This window comes from Dermacentor silvarum, chromosome 9 (genome assembly GCF_013339745.2).
Source record: "Dermacentor silvarum isolate Dsil-2018 chromosome 9, BIME_Dsil_1.4, whole genome shotgun sequence".
Lineage (NCBI taxonomy): Eukaryota > Metazoa > Arthropoda > Arachnida > Ixodida > Ixodidae > Dermacentor > Dermacentor silvarum.
Genome location: NC_051162.1, coordinates 43459022 through 43480362, shown reverse-complemented (window position 1 = coordinate 43480362; position 21341 = coordinate 43459022). Strand labels below are relative to the sequence as shown.

The 21341-nt window shown below is 47.8% G+C and overlaps 1 protein-coding gene and 1 non-coding gene across 2 annotated transcripts in view; one reads left to right on the top strand and one right to left on the bottom strand.

Annotated features, from left to right (window-relative positions):
- Window positions 1-21341, bottom strand: part of LOC119465218 (uncharacterized) — a 165115-nt gene that overhangs the window by 72720 nt on the left and 71054 nt on the right. The window lies entirely within an intron of this gene.
- Window positions 5010-5081, top strand: Trnap-cgg (transfer RNA proline (anticodon CGG)). The gene has a single exon. It is a non-coding gene; the product is annotated as a tRNA-Pro (tRNA).

Genomic DNA, 21341 nt, shown 5'->3' with positions numbered 1-21341 from the left:
AGCCAAAACTCAATACAAGTAAAATTTGGACGCTTTTCTTTTTATTCATACGTTTTGTACTGGAAAAACACTAACCTCTACACGCAGTGCGAAAACGTCAATCTGCAGAAGCAATTTTCATTCGCAACTGAAATTTGTACATCTTAAGCGAACATAGATTCCAGAAGATCCAAACTAATGCGAAAATTATTAACCATCACGCATATGTCTTTCTTTCTTTTTTTTTACTTTACCTTGGCTGTACATGTCAAGAAATATTAAGAGTGAACAAAATGTAAAGCCCAACAAACACGCACTCAAGCCCTTCGTTACAAGTATTTCATGGCAGCAGATGGGCTGCCGTCATGACGAATGAGTCGAGCGACACTGCTCTTATGTCAGTGCACTCAGGCTTACACAGAACTGATTTACTTATGCAAAATGAATACCTGTTCAGAAAATAGAGTGGAGTACTTGTGCTTCCCTGCTGTCATTAGGAAACCTGGGGCACTATAACGTAAAATGATTCCAAACTGTTTTGATTCCAATTTCTGCAATCAGCCTCCACGATTGGTCAAAACATTTTAGAGCCACTCCCAACTTCGCCTGTCTGTCACGCGACGTCACGAAAACCGCGATAGCTCCCCATCTGATATAACGTGCACACACTGATTATGGATGAATAAACCGCACGAAAAAATAATCATTCCTGATTCGACGCCTTTTCCCCATTAGCCTTCCGCTATTGGTCCAATGTTGCCTGGCTACGCCCACTTCGCCTGTCTGTCACGCGACGTCACAAAACCGCGAAAACTCACCGCGTCAAAGTGACGTGTACGCGAAAAAAATGCATTAATATGCCGAACAAAACTGAAATTTTTTCTGAATAGCTACAGACTGCCCCGTTCCGAAAGGAATAGAAGATGGCTGCCAGCCGATTGCTCAGGCCCTCGCTACTCGCACCTACCGGTGAGCATGTATTAATTTGCGTACGATAAACCTTTTTGCGTCGCAGTAAAACGTTATCGAGCCCTTTCGGCATGCATACGACATCACTCTGCCAACTCTTCCTTGCTGAGGATCTGTTTTAGCGACATTCTTATCCTTCCGTTGCACGCCGCCGCGATTTTCGACCAGCCACCGCAAGCTAAGTAAGGCGAAGCGGACCAATCGGAGAAGCCGGCACCACCCTCTTCATGCAGTTATCTATTTTCACTGTGCTGGCTCGGCCCCATGGAAACTCTTTCCATTAAGCGTGATCCTCGCCTCTTGTCAGCCAATTAGATAAGAAAAACCACTGAGTGTAGACCACGTTATTGGTTTTGAAAGCGAACAAAGGTGACCTCCTATAAACGGGTAGAGTGTCTTATTGGGTTGGTCAGACAACGGGTCACCGCCCGATGCTTGCGTCGGTGGTTACGTAAATTTGACGTCAGGAGTTTGGAATCAAAACAGTTTGGAATCATTTTACATTATAGCGCCCCTGAAAAACTTCGCAGAAGTGTAAATCCCGGTGTTAGAACAACACACAGCCGCACAAGATATGCGATGCCCCGATTTAGCCACCTTCGTCTAATGCTTGGTTGGCCTGTTTCCTGCGTCGTCCGTGCCTTGCACGCCTGATCAAGCTCATCTCTCTTATCTTTTCCATCTTCATAGTTGACACGACAACCGAAGCAGTTGACCGAGCGCGATCCGACTTGCGCTATCGCTGAGCGAGTGGCAAGGTTGAGCTGAGCCAAGCTCGATGGACGCACGGGGACAACCACATCCCGTGCTTCGGCGTCTTTTGCATGCTCCAAACGGGGTCGTTCCCCTTCAGGGGCCCATTCAGTCACTTCGTGCCTAATGTAGACTGTGGGGAGGCGTACTCCTCTTTATCTCATATGCTCTGGCAATGCCCTGCGTTACACAGCTCCATCGCTTACCACTCTAACCGACTGGGAGGCAGCCCTTAAGAGCGGCGACCTCTCAGAGCAACTACTGTGTCTGTCTGTCTGTCTCGCTCTCATAGCGCGCAAAACCTCTTCACCTCGCAGAGCACGAGCGTACGAACGCGCCAGCTGTGGACGAAAACGACGACGCTGGAACGTAATCATATGGTTCGCATAAATACATGCGCTGTAGGCGTGGCTGTGTCGCCTATAGTGGTTACGACTAGGGAGCCTACATGCAAGCGCTGCGCTTGCATGTAGGCTCCCTAGTTACGACGCTCGCTTTCGCACCGGGGGTACGCGGGCTCGAATCCCGCCTCGGAACGAAAGTTTATTTCCCCCCTCTGTGAAGTGTGTAACAGTATGGACTGAGTGTGAATCACTGTGCTGGCAAGTGAGCATACCGACGTGTGGGCAAACACTGCCTCTGAGATATAAAGAGGGCAAACCGGGCAGAGATGGTCGTACACCAAGCTCTCGACTCGCGACTTTTGAGCGCAAAACAAACACCGGCTAAAACACGTTTGGCGCAATGACACTCCGCCGACGTTGCCAAGAAACCGACTCGAGGTGCGAATCGCCTAGTTCCTTGCGGCGGCACGAAATGGAAGTACTAAATTTAAGGAATTCCAGCGTCGCTTGTGATGGCGCACGTAAAGATCCCATCAAGCTGTAAGACCAGCGCACCTAACCACTTAAGAAACAACACGTCTATACGACGATGCAATTACTCGAGTAATCATGACCTCCACTTTCGACGGTCAGCACTTTCTGGAAAGGCAAGTGGCGCTATCTCATCGACTGCCGGCAAAGGGCCAGATCATCACCGCCAGCTTTCTTTCTTCTTCTTTTTTTTTTTTTTTTGCAACGGCGGTTTGCAATTCAGCCTCGTCCTCCGCTACATCATCCTAGTCTTCCTGGTAGTTGCCTGCACGCGTGAGGTCCGGTAAATTAAGCACGTTGAGTACCACCGTGTAACTCGTTAGAGCCAAGTTAGCAGTGAATAATTAGGCGTGTTTTCGTCTCTTCTCAAGGCTCCCCGCAGAACTTTCAGGTGTGATAATTATCGCATTGTTTCCTTCTTTTTTTGTTTCTTTTTTTTTGCAATCACGTGTCCATGTGGCGATTAATTTCTGACCAAAATTGCAACACTTCGTTCAACGTTATAGGCGCAAACTACACTGTACATTAAACATCGCCAGAAACCAGGCACTTCTTACTCTGATCAGAAATAAAATTGAAGGAAGCAGTATTAATTGGGGAATAAATATCGGGTGACGGGTGGAAGTGCACAAACTAAGTGTAAAGTCGTCACCTCAACGATGAGCGTAACAAAAGGAAACGCCTCTGCGGCCCAGTGGCCACGCGTGGCGCTGCTGAGCTCGAAGGTCGCGGGTTCTATCCAGGCCGCTGCGGCTGCATTTCGATGGGGACTATAAATGCAAAATCGGTCGTGTTCTTAGATTTGCGTACACGTTAGGAAACCCCAGGTGATCAAAGTAATTGGGAGTCCCTCAGTATACGGCATGGCTCACAATCATAACCTGGATTTGGCACGTAAAACCTAAACACATGACTTTCTTTGTTTTTTTTTTTTTTTGTGTGTGTAGCAATTGAACAAATACGCGGCTTTTGCTCCTCTGACCATTTTCATCGATTTAGCACTTCAAAATTATGGGGTTTTACGTGCAAAAAACCCGATCTGATTATGAAGCACGCCGTAGTGGAGGGACTCCGGAACACTGTGGACCACCGGGAGTTCCTTAAGGCGCACACCTAAATCTAAGTACACGGGTGTTTCCGCATTGCGCCCCCCATCTAAATGTGCCCGCCGTGGCCGGGATTCGATCCCGCAACCTCGTGCTTAGCAGCCCAACACCATAGTCACTGAGCAACCATGGCGTGTTCTCCGAAGCACTGCTTGCAAGACTGACGGAAAAGGCAGCTGCACTTCCATCCAATCAAACGAGCGGTGCGCCGACTATATGGCTTGCCCGTACGGCACGCGCACGAGCACTCGTGTCCTTGGCATGCCGCGAAGGCGGCAGGTAAATGGTATTACGCGAAGCTCTTAAGTTATTAGCACCGGGCGTTCGTAGCCCGCAATTTGCGCCGCAGAAGTGAGAGCGCGCGATTATCTTTCGCATGTTTATGCGCGCCTGCTCGGGTGGGCCTGCGGGTACAAGCTGGCGCATTTTCACGTGTCATCGTGAGCGGACACTATAGTGCTCGGCGTGAAAAAACTTTAGCCGTACAAGATGTTTAGCCGTGTACGACGAAGCTGTCGCTAATAGTTCTCTGTACACCCGCTTAATTGTGAGGAGAAAATAACAAAATCCGTGGGTTATATTATTATAGACAATGGTCTTCTTCAGTGGTTGGCACAGTGCAATGGTTTACAGTCGAACCTGGATATATCGAAACCACAGTATAACGAATTGTTGTGCATATGGAACAGCTGTAAAATCCCCTTGAAAATTTCTGTAAAAAATTTTATTTTATATATCGAATTACCTGTATATCCAACTTTTTTGTGATCCCCTTCAGAGTCGATATATACGGGTTCGACTGTATGCAGCGGTGAAAGTCGCATTTGCAAAACAGCCACAATTTTTGTATTTTCTTTGCTAGCCCATGAGGCTTGCGGCATTCTATCGCTGACTGAGAGCGCAAGCGGTCGACATCGCCTGATTACAATAACTGCGATCGACATCGCCTGATTACAATCTCTATCAATAACTTTTCGTGATACTTTATCGTTTGGATGGCGTACCGTCCTGTGTGTCCCCGTTTCCGGAACGACGGCCCTCGGCCAATTTACTCGAACAGGTTGGAAACTCTAAACAGTGCTGACGCATGGTGTGCAGTTTCAATCGCCGCACTGGCCTCTTATGGTGCATTCAATCGACGCGAACTGAAAGCGGCATTCCTGACAGTGATCGACTGAGATAAAAATAAACACCGTACAGCTGATGATGCGTACAGCTGATGACCACTTACAAACCTAGGCTCGTGAGTGATGGCGCTGGCTAACACTCCCAGGGTTAATTCTAGTTTTAAGACATAAATACCCCAGATAGTGGATGGGAAAACGGCGCCGCGGTAGCTCATTGGTGAGAGCATCGCACGCGGAATGCGAAGACGTGGGTTCGTTCCCCACCTGCGGCCAGTTGTTTTGTCATCCATTTTCATTTTCTTTAATTTATCATATGTTTATTTCAACTAGTAAGTACAAGTAATTTCCCCTATGTTGTCCTTGGTGTCACTGTTTGATGGCTTCTTATGCTATGATTTTCAAAAATCGGGCCCCTCGGTTCCCTTTCTTCTTGTCCCGTATATATATATATATATATATATATATATATATAGAGAGAGAGAGAGAGAGAGAGAGAGAGAGCACAACCGGAACAACAGCGAAGGCGTACACAATAAAGCGTAGCGAAATGATCTATCGACGGAAAAGAGGTTGAATACAGAATTTGCAAGATGAAACAAGAGATAACAGAAGCGAAGAAGAAGAAAGAATAGAAGGAGAAAATGCGAATTACATATAAGCCGTTTGATATATGGAGAAACTTAGTTATAATATCTAGTCAAAAAGTCAATCATGCTTTTCTGAAAAGGCCTATGATGTAGATAACTTGAAGTAATGGAGGGAGGTTGTTCCAAGCAGATAATATTGTGAAGTAGCCGGTTTGTTTCCCATAATTGGCACGTACAAACGGTAATACCAGATTGTCGTGAGCCGCGAATCTTGTCCTATTTAAATTAACGAGAGTAGGCCCAGAAATTATGCCTCATAGGGGAGGATTATGAATTATATTGGATCGCATTACGGCTATTTCATATTTAGCAATGGCTATGTGCTCAGAGTATTTTGTGTTCGTAAAGCTAGAGTCACTATAACACAATGGGTGAACGACAATATACGGACGGCTTGGTACTGCAAGTGTTGTAGCGGTGTTACATGTGATGGATAGGTATTACCCCATGTTGTAAGACATCAGTCGATGCGGCTGTGAACGAACGAATAACAGAAGGGTAACAACATTGCTTTGTTGAAATAAAACCTATCTTTAAGCAGAATTCTAATACCCGTAGCCACTTCACGCTTCAAATAGTCAATATGTCTTGTGAATTTAAAGTTTGAATCCACAGTTACACCAACTAATGTGCATTCACTTACTGCATGGACATGCAGTAAGTGCACTTACGTCGTAAGTGCACTTACGTACTTACGTAAGTGCATCACATGCACTTACGACATGTGAGTTTAAGTTGACAGCGGGAACAGATAGTGACTGGAATGAACTGTGACTGGAATGAAAAAACATAAATGACGTTTTGGAAGGATTTATTTTAAGAGAATTTAAGCACCAGGATCAAATATTATACAAATCGACGTTTAACTTTGCAGTCAGGGAAGTAATCGACCGATCGGTCGCCAGTACAGTGGCGTCATCGGCGTAAAAGAAGGTTTTGGTTAGTGAATGACAACTAAGTCGTTTATGTAGACAAGGAATAGCAGCGGACCCCTGTAGTATTCCTTTGTTATGCGGAAATTAGAAATTAAAATTAGCAATAAGACTGGCGTATATTGCGCAAGGATATCGAATGCCAGACGAGGATCAACTTGAGGGCATTAAAAGACTACAATGTTGCGTTGGTCGCATGCTTTAGCACCCTTAGTACATTTGAAATCCAGGCTGCGTGCCCATGCGGAAAATATTCTGTTCTCTCTCCTATCCCGGCCGCCTCGCGTAGGCTTTCGACGGTCTTTTTTACATTGTGTACGGAGTATACCCCCGAGCGGCCACGTGCCTAGGATGCACAGCAGTATGGCTGGCCTGGAGCTCTAATAGCCGTCATACCCTGGAGCTCTAATAGTCGTCATACACCAGCTTGGGTGACAGTTATAAGGTACCAGTGTGGACTGTGGGTGTAATTATTTCACGGGGACAGCGCAAACTTGAAGCATTTGCTTGCGGGAAGAAAATTGGCACTTTAAAGCATAATTTCAAGCAGTGACGTGATACCTGGCGTAACATTACGCGGAGTCTCGCGCTGCTTTTTGCGGTTGAAGTAAGCATTCGCAGATGTGAGCGAGCAGTCTCTTTTTTGAAAAGAAAACGTTGATGCCTGTAGTTGGAGTGCTGTCGGTTTGTATAGGTGGCGCTCCTTGATGGTAGAAAAGAAAAGACGCGAATCTTCCTTGCGATTTGATAATAAAGTTTACGTTCTTCTTCTTCCTTGCTTCTGTTTCTTGTCCTGCCTTTCGCTTCTTGCCACTGGCTGCATTTATATTGTTTCACATGAGCACTGGTTCGCGGATAAGTCGCAGAGCGTGGCGTCAGCCAATCTGTTCTGCGAGCTTTCTAGAAGCCTGGCACAGTATCTTCCAGGAGCATTACCTGTATATATTACTGAAGCAAGGGTGGAGCAGCTAAGAGTTTATCAAAAGCGAAAGATGGGCGAGTTGGTATGGAAGCATGGCTAATTCGGAAAGCGAACAATTAGGACACAAGCTAAAGCACGAGAAAAGACAGGACACAGCGCTGCTTGCCACTGAAAGTTTATTCGAAAGGTTAGAGACTACATACACCCGACATATGTCCTACGTCATCAAATGTCATCAGGAAGAGCAGGTAAAAACGAAGAATGTTATTGGGCGTTAGCCCGCCAAAAAACTGCCACGCATTAAGTCGCAGCTGTAAGAGCCACTTCCGTATCATGAAGCGCTGTAGAAGCAAGTTTAAACTCTTTGACTCACAATTTCTTTGGAGTTCTACTCCTTGCGGGCCACTACGACGTTTCTTTCTTTCCTTCTTTCTTTCTTTCTTTCTTTCTTTCTTTAGAAAATTCCGGCAATGAGTTTTGGGATTAGAGCCGACGGATGCCGGCTGACATCAAAGCGACCAGAAAAGTTGGCTCGTAAGAGCTATCGCAGCAAATGAATCGGCAAAACGCACTCTCCGCGTAGACATCGTCTCGCGTGCCCGCACGAAGTCTCCGCGACCACCTTCGCTTCTAATTGTTTCGACAACAGGAAGCCCTCCCCCCCCCCCCCCCCCGCACCATCTCGCCAAGCTGTCTCCGTATGCCTACGTCGTCAACCGGGCCGCCCTCCCCTCGATGACAAATGGTGTCTCGCTAGTGTGGAGGGTAGCGTAGTGTGCAGCGCGCGTCGAAGAAGCGCGATCGCGTCGATTTCCGGCGCGCCAACGTCGCCGAGCCAAGCCGGACGGTACCGCCGGTCAGTCCGGGGGAGGGGCGACGGCCGTAAATCAAGATGACGGTGGAAAAAAAAGCGCCGGGACAGAGGCCAGCCGATCCGTAATGCGGCACGCGGGATAAAGAACGCCTAATTGGACGCGGCCGCTTGCGCCGCGCTTCCTCGGCCAACTCGGTGTGCGGCGACGTGTGGCACCTTCGTGCACTTCGAGCGGAAAAATCGACACGAGGAACTTTCTGCAAAAACTTCACGCAGAAACTAATCTGGGATTTAGTCTAAGAATGAGTAAGCATTGTGCCACTTGCTCATCTCCACGCAGTCCGGTGTCGTTATCATCGTCATGAAACTTAATCCGACCAGTATAAACCCTTATCAACCCTCATCGGTCGTTGTCCACTTTATCGAACGTGATCCGACACTTATCAACTCTTATCGGTTCTTATCAACCTGGATGTGAAACGAAGCTGTTTCTAAACCACCACTACATGTGCTGAGCGGGGTATGCAATGCTTTATTGATGGTTCAGATGCTTGATTTTAGCTCGTTCTTTGTTGAAACGTATGCTGTTCTGTGTGCTGTAGCCTGTATGGGTGATTTCAATGAATGTATGCACTGTTCGCTTCACTTTGCTGAGCGCTTGTAGCCTCTGCTTCACGTAGGTATGAGCCATTGCTTGCGGGGGTACAGGCCATCGCATTCCTCTTACGTGACGGACGAACAGGATTCTCGTTGGGTAGGAAGGAAGACGACGACGCTGACGAAGCGCACGCGCCTCGCATGGGCTCCGTAAATTTTAATCTCTTGTGTTCAAAAAACCATCGCTGGACCCAAACTAACATCGGAACCAGTTTTCGAAGTGGTCAGCTACCGATCAAGAGCAGTCCCGACGCCAGGGACCCAGGAAAAGGGTTTCTACGACCAAAAGTTCGAGCCGGTCACGGCGTCGATTCTTAACCCTAACGAGATCTTCAGCTCCTCTGTCTGGCCGAGAAACAGGGGCACCGCAGCCGCGAACGCGCGCGGCGTCGCTATTACAGTCTTCCCGGCTCCTGGGGACTTCGCCCAACGATTCGCACCCCGGTGAGATCAAGTAAGCGCCGCCCCTCCCCTCATTATGGATGTAGTAGAGGTTGAAGGCACGGAAATAACACCCGAAGAAATTACCCCTGAAGAAGGGTGGCTTGTTAGCCACCGCCACAAGCAACGCCACACCACGCAGGCATCACCCCTACTCGTACATGGCTCCCTCCATGCAACAGAAAGCGCACGCACCGAGAGTACCCAGCAGTCCGCCCTACGCCGCCCACGAGCCCCACTGGCAACCGCGACTTCCTAAGAACGATATCAAGATCGTCATTCGCCCAAGAGACGGTTTCAACGTGTCCAAACTAGGAGACGCCCAGATACGTGACTCAATATTGCAGATCACGGGCATTACAACCGAAGAAGCTGAGGAAGACATATATCGCTCATGCACTGATAACAACGTCCTTGTGGTTAGCACGCCAATCATGTCTAACGCCGAAAAATACTGCCGCATCCGCAGTCTCCCCATCGGAGCACTCTGGTACGCTGCCACAGCATACGCCACACCGCCGGAAGACACAGCCAAAGGAGTTACACATAACAAAGCTTCATATGGCACGGAACAAGACATTACCAAGAGCCTCGTTTACAAGAAGAACCCTACGACTCTGCAGGCCCGACGCATGGGCAACACGAATTCAGTGCTCATCGTATTCGACGGAAAGCAAGTACCGTACCATGTCTACTATCGCGGAGCAGAATACAAATGCTGTCTACATAAGAAGCGCATTGAGGTCTGCGACATCTGCGGCACCGTCGGCCACAGGGCCGATGTATGCCCCACTCCGACCCAGAAGAAATGCAAGAGATGTGACACAGTAAATCCGCCAGCTGATCATACCTGTCACCCTTGCTGCGCGCTCTGCGGCAAGGACCATACGACTGGCGATAAGGCCTGTCATCGCCGCTTCAAGACACCACACCTCCTACTCCAACGACGAAGGGAACGCCTACGACTGGAACAAGAAGGAGCGAACCAGGAGACTCGGCCATCGACCTCTGCAAGTGGAGACTCAGTTCAGCCAACACTGAAGTCGACGCCCCAACTACTAGCTCCTGAACGCAGCAACTCTCGTGGACGCAGCCGGTCTCCTGGACGCAGCCGGTCTGGTGGACGCAGCCAGTCTTGTGGACGCAGCCACTGCCGAGGTCGCAGTCAGTCATAGGGACGCAGCCACTCCCGAAGCGGACCGGATTTAACACCGACGCAGCATCAACGAATTGCCACCCTTAGAGCGACCACAGCTAAAGTCCAAGACGAACCCTCCAAGGTAAGCTGGGCCAGCATTGTCTCCCACACAGGTCACACCAAACAACCTAAAGCAACCACAGTGAACACAGTTAGTGATGCTACCATGCACAGCTTCATGCAGGAGCTCCTGATACAAGACCTCAAGACAGAAAACGTTAAGCTCAAATCACAACTTGCAGACACACAACCCAAACGATTAACATCACATGCAGACATTGTTCCTGTCCCTGCAGTAGAGTCCCCGCACACCATTCAACAATCAACCCCGCACAAACGCGAAGCCCTCGAACCCATCACACAAGCGACATCATCAGCATATACTCCAGAAGGGAGTGTCAACTCTGAGGCTCTCACTCAGCTGCAACAGCGGATAGAACGTAAACTCAACGAAGCATTAGACTGCAAGCTCGCAGGATTGCTCGACGCCTCCATTACAAAGGCTCTCGAACGCACAATGGACACGCTCCTTACTGCGAAACTCGAAACGCTACTACTACCCATAATTGAGCAGGCCTTTGCGACAAGAGAAAAACAGTGGCAGGAAAAAATGGACGATACGCACAAAGCCTTTCAAGACATGGTCGCGACCCTGGCTCAGAATCTCAATACCCATTTGACAGAGTTGGAAAACTCCCTACTCTGTCCCAGAGCAGGTCCCCTAAAGAAGCCGTACTCCCGTCCCGACAAAGATGGCTGCAAGTAATCGCGAACGAGCCACCTACTGCATTTGGCAGCGGAACTGCTGGGGCTTCCGGCGAAAACGAGCACACTTACAGCAATACATTACCTCTCTCGCACATCATACCTCCCCCGATATTATCGCATTACAAGGGACCGGAGAACTGGCTAAGCTGTCGGAATATGCGGCGTACTCCTTAGTTTCGGATGATGGACGCAGGCCCCAAGTAACCACACTAGTTAGGCGAAACATTCCGGTTATACAACATCACACAGGCATTGATACAGCAGCCCACATTCTCCTGGAGATCATCCCGTCTGCAAGGAGCACGCAACAGAGCCTCTTCATCCTCAATGTATACAGCCACCCCAAACAACAACATAGATTTCTACGACTCTTCACCAAAGCAGATCAAGTAGCCAGAGGAGCCCCCCTGCTCATTGTAGGGGACCTAAACGCCCCTGCGGTGGCACGGGGAGACCCGGTGGACCGCCGAAAGGGAAGACAACTATGGCTTGACGGACAGAACCTTGGTCTTACTCTTGTCACGGATCCAACCTGTCCAACTCGTGTGGGAAACAACGTTAGCAGAGACACTACTCCGGAGCTGGCATTCGCAAAACGAATACAACAGGCAGACTGGATCAACACACAAGACAATTTGGGCAGCGACCACTATATAATCCAAACCACAGTTCGAACGGGCCCGTGAAAGCCCAAGGGCCGTCAACTCCGCCTCACAGACTGGGACGCATTCCGGCTGGCCAGAGCCATCACCTCTCCCTCCGGTACCCAACCCCCTTTGGAAGATTGGGTCGCATCTTTGCTGCAAGACGTGAGCGAAACAACTAAATTGGTACCAGAGGAAGCCAATCTGCGGGAGGCAGATAGAAAGTTACTGCATATGTGGGAAGACCTCGCCAGTCTGCAGCGCAGATACAAACGTAACAAGCTCAACCGAACGCTCAGAAAACACATTGCCACGTTCGCTCTTCATATCGAAGACTATGCACAACAACTTACTCGTCAAAATTGGCACAGCACATTCGACAGCATGGAGCGGCAACCAAACGTACCCAAAACGTGGAATATCCTTCGTTGCCTCCTCGATCCGGCCAACAGCAAGAACACACAACAGCACAGCTTGCAAAAGATAATTCACACCCATCCGGGCATGGACGCACAGATTCTTCAAGAGCTGATCGACCGCTACGTAGGACCTCAACCTACTACAGCCGCTCCAGCGTACACTGGCACCGCTAATGACCATCTGGACGCGCCCATACAATCAGCAGAAGTACGTGCAGCCATCCTCGCACTCCGCCCTAACTCGGCCCCGGGACCTGACGGCATTACTAATAGAATGCTTCGCAACCTAGATGAGGATTCTCTAAAAGCCTCGCGGCTTATTTTAACGCGTACTGGCTAACTGGACAACTCACGCGACAATGAAAAGAAGCCAAAATCATTATGATTCCCAAACCCGGGAAGCGCCTCCTACTCGAAAACCTCCGCCCCATCTCACTTACTTCATGCGTCGGAAAAGGTCCTGGAACACGTCATCCTCACACGCTTACAAACATATGGACGACTACGATCTCTTCCCCAATACCATGGCTGGCTTCTGCGCTAAACTTTCTACTCTGGACATCATGATTCAGCTCAAGCACCAAATTATCGATGGCGATAAAAGTTCGAGGCTGGACACCAGAGCCATTTTGGGGCTAGACCTAACTAAGGCTTTCGATAACGTCACGCATGAGGCCATACTGACCCAACTGGCACAACTCCAGGTTGGACACCGAACATATAACTCAAGGATTTTCTTACAGGTCGCACTGCCACCATCACCATCGGAGGGCTGCAGTCGCCAATTATTCACCTTGGCAGCAAAGGTACGCCTCAAGGATCGGTTCTGTCCCCGTTTCTGTTTAACATGGCCTTGCTCGGATTACCACCTGCATTAGCTAGCATCCCCAACCTCAAGCATAGCCTCTACGCGGACGACATCACCCTGTGAGTCACCGGGGGCCGCGACTGGGACATCCAAGACACGCTGCAGCAAGCCATCAACGAGGTTGTTGCATATGTAAACCACGCGGCCTTGGTTGCTCCCCACAGAAATTGGAGCTCCTTCTATACAAGCCTACGTGGGGAGGTCGACGCCCAGACCCTCATCCCCCCGAGATACAACTCCACGTGCATCAGCAACTCATACCTACAGTGCCTAGCATCCGTATCCTTGGCTTACGCATCCAAAAAAACGGCAGAAACACGGAGATGCTCAAGCAATTAGGTAGTCATGTACACCAAACCACTCGACTTCATTGCACGCATCGCAAATCGACATCACGGCATGAAAGAAAACAACCTGATTCGTCTGGTAACCACCTACGCCCTGAGCAGGATCACCTATATCGCCCCGTACCTTCACCTTAATGCGACTGATAAGCTCAAACTCAACACCATGATTAAGAGGGCCTATAAGCAAGCCCTACAGCTTCGAATTCCCACATCTAACGAGAAACTGGATGCCCTCGGCCTTCACAATACCATAGACGAGCTTATTAAAGCTCAGCGTATAACCCAATACGAACGACTCGCCAACTCCACCACGGGCAAGCACATTCTGCGCACCCTAGGCATAACCTATACCACCCAATTTGGACCAAAAGTACCCGTCCCTCTAAACATTCGCGCTCAGTTAGTTTTATCGCCCATACCTCGTAATATGCACCCAGAACACAATCAGGAGCGACTTGCACACAGAGCTAAACATCCACAAAAGCGCTACGACCAAGCCGCAGATGTAGCCTACGTGGACACCGCGGAATACTCCCACCAGAACGCCATGGCGGTCGCCATAGTCGCGGGCTCGCAGTACCGCCGCGCCGCGGCCGCATCAATACTCACCACTCAACCCGAAGAAGGAGAGGAAACGGCCATCGCCTTAGCCTATGCCTCTACCAATGCACACTACATCATCAGCGGTTCAAAAACGGCCATTCGCAACTACACAAGAGGACTCATACCACCCCAAGCACGGAAACTACTCTCCGGCACTCCCGCCTCAAGGCAACGCCGCGTACAGATCATCTGGGCCCCTGGTCATTCGGGTCTGTCTGGAAACGAAGCCGCCCACGATGCCGCCCGAGCTCTCACACACCAGGCGCATCATCCGTCGCCTGCGTCTTCCGATCCTGACGAGCCCTTAGTTCTGCACCGCGGTCACGCGCGTGACCGCATGGTCACATTCAGAGAAATCCTCCTCCGCTACTGCAGAGAGCGATAACGCTACCCAGCAACACACAAAACACTGAATAAATCACAATCCACCACTTGGCGACTACTTCAGACGCGAACTTTCCCAAACCCCGTGCTATACCGCCGAATTTACCCCGATGCATACTCCCCACTCTGCAAAGCCCGCGAGACCCGCGCTGAGCTCGATCACATCATCTGGGCATGCCCGAAAGCTAAACCCACCAATACCCACCACACTAACACTACACGCATCATAACTACGGCCGAGCAGTGGGAGACTTTGCTGCTCAGCTTGGACCCAGAAGAGCAGCTCTGGGCCGTCCGGATGGCCGAAGACGCCGCCAGAAAGCAAGGGCTGGCCGCCGCCGTCTGAGGAAGGGGAGGCCTGGGGGGGTAGTCTCCCAACCCCCGCCGCCCCCAGACCCCATCATGGACACAATAAAGTTTTATCTCTCTCTCTCTCTCTCTCGTTGGGTAGGCATAGAAATGCTTACGCATTTAAATAAAAAAGATCAACTGCCGTAGAATGCAACGTAGGGATACTTCCTAGTGATTAAAGCGACAGTAAAAAAGCAACGCTCAGGCAATCTGAACAAACAGCGCACTCAACGGGACTGCGGAAAGACGACACCATGGGCTCTTTCACGTAGTCCTGTCATGTGCGTTGTTCAGCAACGTCGACGTTCAAGTAACTAGGCCAACATAGCGAAGCGTTGGTTAGGGCTAGTTCGTAATCCACACTCGTAGAGTTTTAGCGCTGACCAAATTATGCAAGATGACGTCGCTGATCGCGAAGTGGAAGAGAGAGTGCAATGTCAAACTAAACAATTCGTTTGTTACCTGCGTCGAAGGCGTAGTATTATAGCCTTCTACAATTCTGTGGCAGAGTGCATGTCGGATAGATAGGGCGATGCCTAAATCAACACCTGTAAAAGAGCACAAGAACTTGTAGAAATTCAATTCAATTCGAATATTTACCAGCAAATTCGCTGCAGGGACTTCTCGGCAAATTGCTGTTAGGATAGCTTGACGAGAGCCCAAATTGCATGATAGGGCAGCAGATACGTACACATTTACAGCAGCTACAGCTTTAAGCAAATTCAGAAAACCTACTTGCACAGAGAAAAGCGACAGCACATGTTAGCGGGGAAAAAAACTAGAACATAAAAACTAATAGGGCTAATATTACTCACCCGTTGATCACTGACACGACCATTCGCGATTCCGGAGACAATGATATCTAATAATTTCATTAAAGAAGTTTACAACATTTATTCCTAACTGCACAAAATTCATTCCTAATTGCCATGTCCTTCTTGCACGAAATTACAATAAGCGAAAGTCACCTTTCATGTTATTGCCGCGATTGTGGGTGTGCCTCATATTTTGTCAATGCTGTGTTTCTGTTCCGGGACCGAGATCACTGCCCATACTAGATTGTCGGGGCAGCATGCACTGATCAGGGACGATTATGAGTGCGTCAGCTCGCCATCAATTTTTTGTCTAAAAATGACATTGGCTTTCTCGATGGCAGCTGGTGACAGCTCAATATTTGTCGACAATGCGCATGTGCTAGCTTTAACCTGCGATTGACTGTATTGTTTCTGTCTACTTTTTTTTTTTCATGTGTTCCTCTGCACAGTTATTCGACGTGTCTGGTATTAAGCTTTAGTGGGAAGCTAGTGCCTGTGCCCGTCGTGTTGTGTGTTTCAGTGTCGTGCTAAATGTCGGTGCTGACAATTTAACGATAGAACTAGCCCCAATTATCACTCTTGTAGAGTTAGGACAGTTTACAGTGTTTAAGTATATTCAGTCAAAACTGTAATCATTTCGCGGTAAAACGTTGGCTATAAAAGGTACGCCCACTGCGGTGCCTCAGTGTTATGGTGTTCTGCTATTGAGCAGGATGTCGTGCATTCGATGAACTACCACTGCGGCCGCATTTCTATGGGGGGACGAAATCGAAAAAAAAAATCTTCATGTACTTAGATTTGGGTTAACGTTACAAAAAAGCCCCAGGTGGTCAAACTTAATCCGGAGCCACCCACTATACCGTCTCACAAAGCCGCGCTGTTGCTATGGGAAGTTAAACCTTACGTATTGATCAATCAGCTCAAATATTTATTATTTAATCAGTCAATCAATCAATGAATAATTACTTGTCAGAATGGATAAAACTTCTTCATTGTGAATTTCGCGCTTAAATATTATTTCTGCCGAGTCAGTGAGACGTCAATGATTTCCTATTAGTTTAAAATTGTATTTATGTCGTTGTAGAAAAGTTCTCGGAAGTTTTTTGGCAGAGTCGTTGCTTCCTTTAAAGTGCAATTTAGCCACTACCTATAAAGGATACACTCGCTCGGTGCCAGAAGTTATGACGTCACAGAGAGTTGGTATGCGAACCTGAGGAAGGCATCGCTACCTGTTTTTTCTGGCATGGCAAGCTTCCTGTTGTGGCAAAGGGATCCTTTTTGTAAATGCAGTAAGCGCAAATAACCAATACAGATTAACTCAATACTTCTCTTTGGCGGCCACTCAATAATGCGAAGGAGGTCCTGCTCTGCACATATTCAAGAAACAAGACGAACCACGGGCTTTCCTGGTCTATGGTTTGCATTCTACAGACATTTATTATAAAAAATGTTTATTTTTGGTATCCGGAACTCCTCGGAAATGTATAGTTTGTATTTGCAACCTTATAGTGTAACTTCAAGATAGCCAGAGTAGAATTCGTACCCTCAACACAGCACCTCAATTTTCCGAATGACACAGAACATGTGCCGAATAATCGGATAGGGAGTGTCCTGCGAGCTGGCGCTGTCTTCTGAATCCTTGCAAAATTTATCCGTTTGCCTCTGCTTGTCTAATTACCGTTGCGATAATATCGTGACAAAAGTAGAAACATTTCTTGATATAGAACGTTGATCGCCGTTTTACCTTTTGCCTAATGGACCGCGAGCCACGATCTTCCGCGTTCTAATTGACGCCTGTACAAAACCTATGGACGACGGCCTACTGCAGCGCAGTCCACATCGTCTACTGTATTTGGAGAAAGAACATCATGTTCGATATGATATCTCTCAACAGCTCGGATTAGAAATCAAGACGTGCAGTACTTTTTTTTTTTGCAAATGGTCTGATATCGACGCTTCACGTGTGTTGCGATGTGCACTGAAGTACGAAACATATCAATGCCATAACAGAACAACGAGCTTCCCATATGACTTCAGTGTGAAACCCAGAAATTATTCATCAGTAGATAACCGCAGTAATCTAATTAGAGCAGATAAAACGCCACGTGTGGGCTGTTTTGTGTGCTCTTTACTTGTACACAAATGTTTGTACACGAACATTGAAGCTTGACAGCACATCGCTGAGACAGGAGCGTGTCAGTAAAACGCGCATATACATCATCAATAACCACAGTAAAACGTGCTCAGGATTGGAATGTTCGTAAAACCGTGGCGCAGAGCCCACTCCATCTTTTCGTGCTGTCGCTATTCAAAGGGCAAGCATAACGTGCACGGCCGATCACTATACTTTCAGATATAGCGCAAAAAAGTACACACAGCACACACGAAGACACGACAGACTCGTGTGTGTTGTGTGTACTTTTTTGAGCTATATCTGAAAGTAACTATGTTGGACCAACTAACCCAACAGGTGGTCCTTCTGGAGATCACTATACGTTCAGGTGCCAAACAAATTTCCTCTATTTTCTATTTTACTGCATGTCATTTTTTGGCTCACCCAAGGCACCTTGCTTTAGGTAAGCAGGTAGGTAGGTAGGTTCCTGTCTCATTTCAGGTCTCTTGCATAAAAAGAAAATTCAAGAGTCCAAAAGTGGCATCAGGCCTCTCAGTATAGCCACCCGATGCTCTAACCTTTAGGCCAGGATCACAATTTCTTTTTCTTTATTGCCTACTTTTTATCACTTAGAACAACACAACACTTTAACTAATGCTGAAAATTCATGCCACTAGAGTTCATTAACATCGATTGAGAGAGAGACAGACATATAATAAATAAAAAAAGTTTATGTACATATATTAAACGACAACTCCAGTGGTTTTTCCGGCGAGGTGCCTAGATTAGCTGAATTGTTTCGCTCCATATTAGTTACATGAGCAAGCTGTCACATATAGCTTTGCGGTGCTCAGGGGTCCCTCCTGGAAGGATCCGGTCATTTAGTGTGACGACTACTCTCTGTAACCCAGCAAGGCAGATTCTTCGCAGTGAGGATAGGCCAGGACATGTCTTGAGACATCGCTTGACATTCAGCATCTGGTTCAGCAAACTGAACCACTCTTGCATTTCAGACAATTCATTGTACATTTGTTTATTGTAGGAGATATTTTCTATAATGCTGTACTGAGTGTGACGCATGTTTATGTCGGCATGCCTGACAGCCATACGCGTTCGCCACAGGCTGCGCAAGCCCAACAACCTGAACACATCTGGTAGCCTCCATCGCACGCACGTTTCCATCATGCCAACACCAGGAAGCTGTTTGAGACTACAGCCGCGTGCGTCACGCTGTCACATAGCACGCTACCAAGACGCTGGGAGACACTATCCCACCTTCGCTACCAGCCCAGGTAATTACAATTACAAGAACAGGTTGCAATTCGCTGGAGCAAAGCAAAACTGTCCTCATGCCATCGTATACTATATCATCGTAGCCGTCATGCCGGCTTCTCTCGTCACAACAAACGGTTGCTTACTTTACACAAACATGATGGTCCAATAACGCTGCGTATATAGCTCTGAGAGATTCTTCCCGGTTCTTTCACTCTTTCTGTCTACGCAAGCGCACTACGAAGTGAGCCGACGTATGTGCCCCGAAAGACGTTAGGGAGTTCTAGCGTAGAGTAACACCGTAAACGACAAGAGTGGACACTCGAGCCGTTTCACGGCCGAGCTATGGGGATTCGACGATTCTGCTAGGTGGCAGATCAGATCAAGAAAAAACACCAGCCCTTCCCCTGTCGAGAAAATGGGGGTAAGCGAAGCTTGTCGTGCATGTATCTGATCTTCGTGATGATTCTTTCTTTGTTTCTCTCTCTCTTTCTGTCTCTCATTCTCTCTGTCTATTTCTCTCTCTCTCTCTTTCTATATTTCTTTCTCTTTCTTTTTCTCTCTCCTTCTATCTTTCTTTCTCTTTCTTTATCTCTCTCTCTTTCTTTCTCTTTCTTTCTTTCTTTCTTTTTTGTCCCTGGTATGTGCCATTGAGCTTCGACCCTTTCTGCACTGTCGCCAGGATCGACCCACTTTCCAGCGTGACACCACCACCACCACCACCGCCGACACTTGAGAGCCTATCAAGCTTTGGCTTACAAGCTTGTCGTGTGTATCTGACCTTCGTGATGATTTTCTTACTTTCTTTCTTTCTCTCTCTCTTTCTATCTCTCTTTCTTTCTGTATCTCTTTCTTTCTTTTTTCCTCTTTCTCCCTCTTTCTCTCGCTTTCTCTCACTCTCCTTCTCTCTCTCTCGCTCTTCCTCTGTCTATTTGCCTTTCTTTCTCTCTCTCTCTCGTTCTGTCTTTCTATCTTTCTCTCTTTCTATTTCTTTCTCTCGTTCTCTCTGTTTCTTTTTCTCTCTTTCTCTAATTCCTCTCTTTCTTCCTTTCCATCTCTCTTTCTTTCTTTCTCTTTATATCTGTTTGTCTCTCTCTTTTTTGTCCCTGGTATGTGCCATTGAGCTTCGGCCCTTTCTGCACTATTGCCAGGATCGGCCCACTTTTCAGCGTGACACCACCACCACCGCCGACACTTGTGAGCCTATAAAGCTTCGTTTAAAATGTGGCTGCACGTGCGAAACCCAGTCAGGCCCCGTCGCCCGGTCGCCAGGCTCACGGTGTAGATGTCTGTAAAATGCGCCTGATGATCGTTGTTGGGTTCTACCAGGGTCTGACACTATACTGATTTGTCGCCGCTTCATGGTAAGGCCGCAAGAAGTTCTTTTGCGCCTTGTGATATTCTCTTCGTATTTCGTTGTCACTCTTAGCAGCATGAACGAGTGACGGAGGGGGCATGTCGGCCTTGAAGCCATAGACAGCTGCTGCTCATTTGTAACGCTAAATTTCATTTTTTTTTTTATCATGCGCAGCAATGAGGGGTGATGACAGCGATAACAGCGACGTGGCAGCGTCCGAGCTGCGAGGCACGCTCGAAACAATGACGAAGTTCGAAAAGAAAGTAACGTGAAATGGTTCGTTTAGAAATGCGGCCACTGAACAAATGCCGTTAGGTGCCGAGGGCTTTATGGTGATTATTCAAGAAGGTTGCGCGCCGCTAGCGGCCTATGAAAAAGTATGGTGCGCCACTTTTACAAAAGAAATGTGGCTAGAAATGTGGCTAGTATTTGCAGTATGGCAGTAATGCGCGCTCTCGCAACCTCTGTACCATATGTGCGCTCGAGCGTTGTTAGCTGTTTTGCATTGGACTGAAGATACGTGTTTTCATGTTTTAATTGTGTATGGAGTCCTTACCGTAGAAAGTGTCTTCTTTCTTAGTATTTATAACAGTGCTTCCTTGACAGCCATTCTTTTTCATGACATACATTAATACCAGAGACTGTTGCTGTGTTAGATCAGAAAAATACGCATTACCCAGAGAAACGTAGCATCTACATTCATAAGCTTTGAAGGCTCCAGTATTGTTTACCTTCTGCCTCTGTCATTCTATGGAATGCAGGAATCTCCGTTATTTTTTTCCTCAAAACACACTCTACGGCCTAAGGACATTATGTACATTCAGGGACAAATTTCCAAGTATCGGAAGACGATTGCAAGGCTTCGAAGACAGCAGGTGAAGAACCCCACCACAGTCGAAGTGCCTAATTGGCTGAGATGTCAATATCTTGCAGCTGTTTAATGAGGCAATCACTGGATTGCACATTAAAGACTATGATGT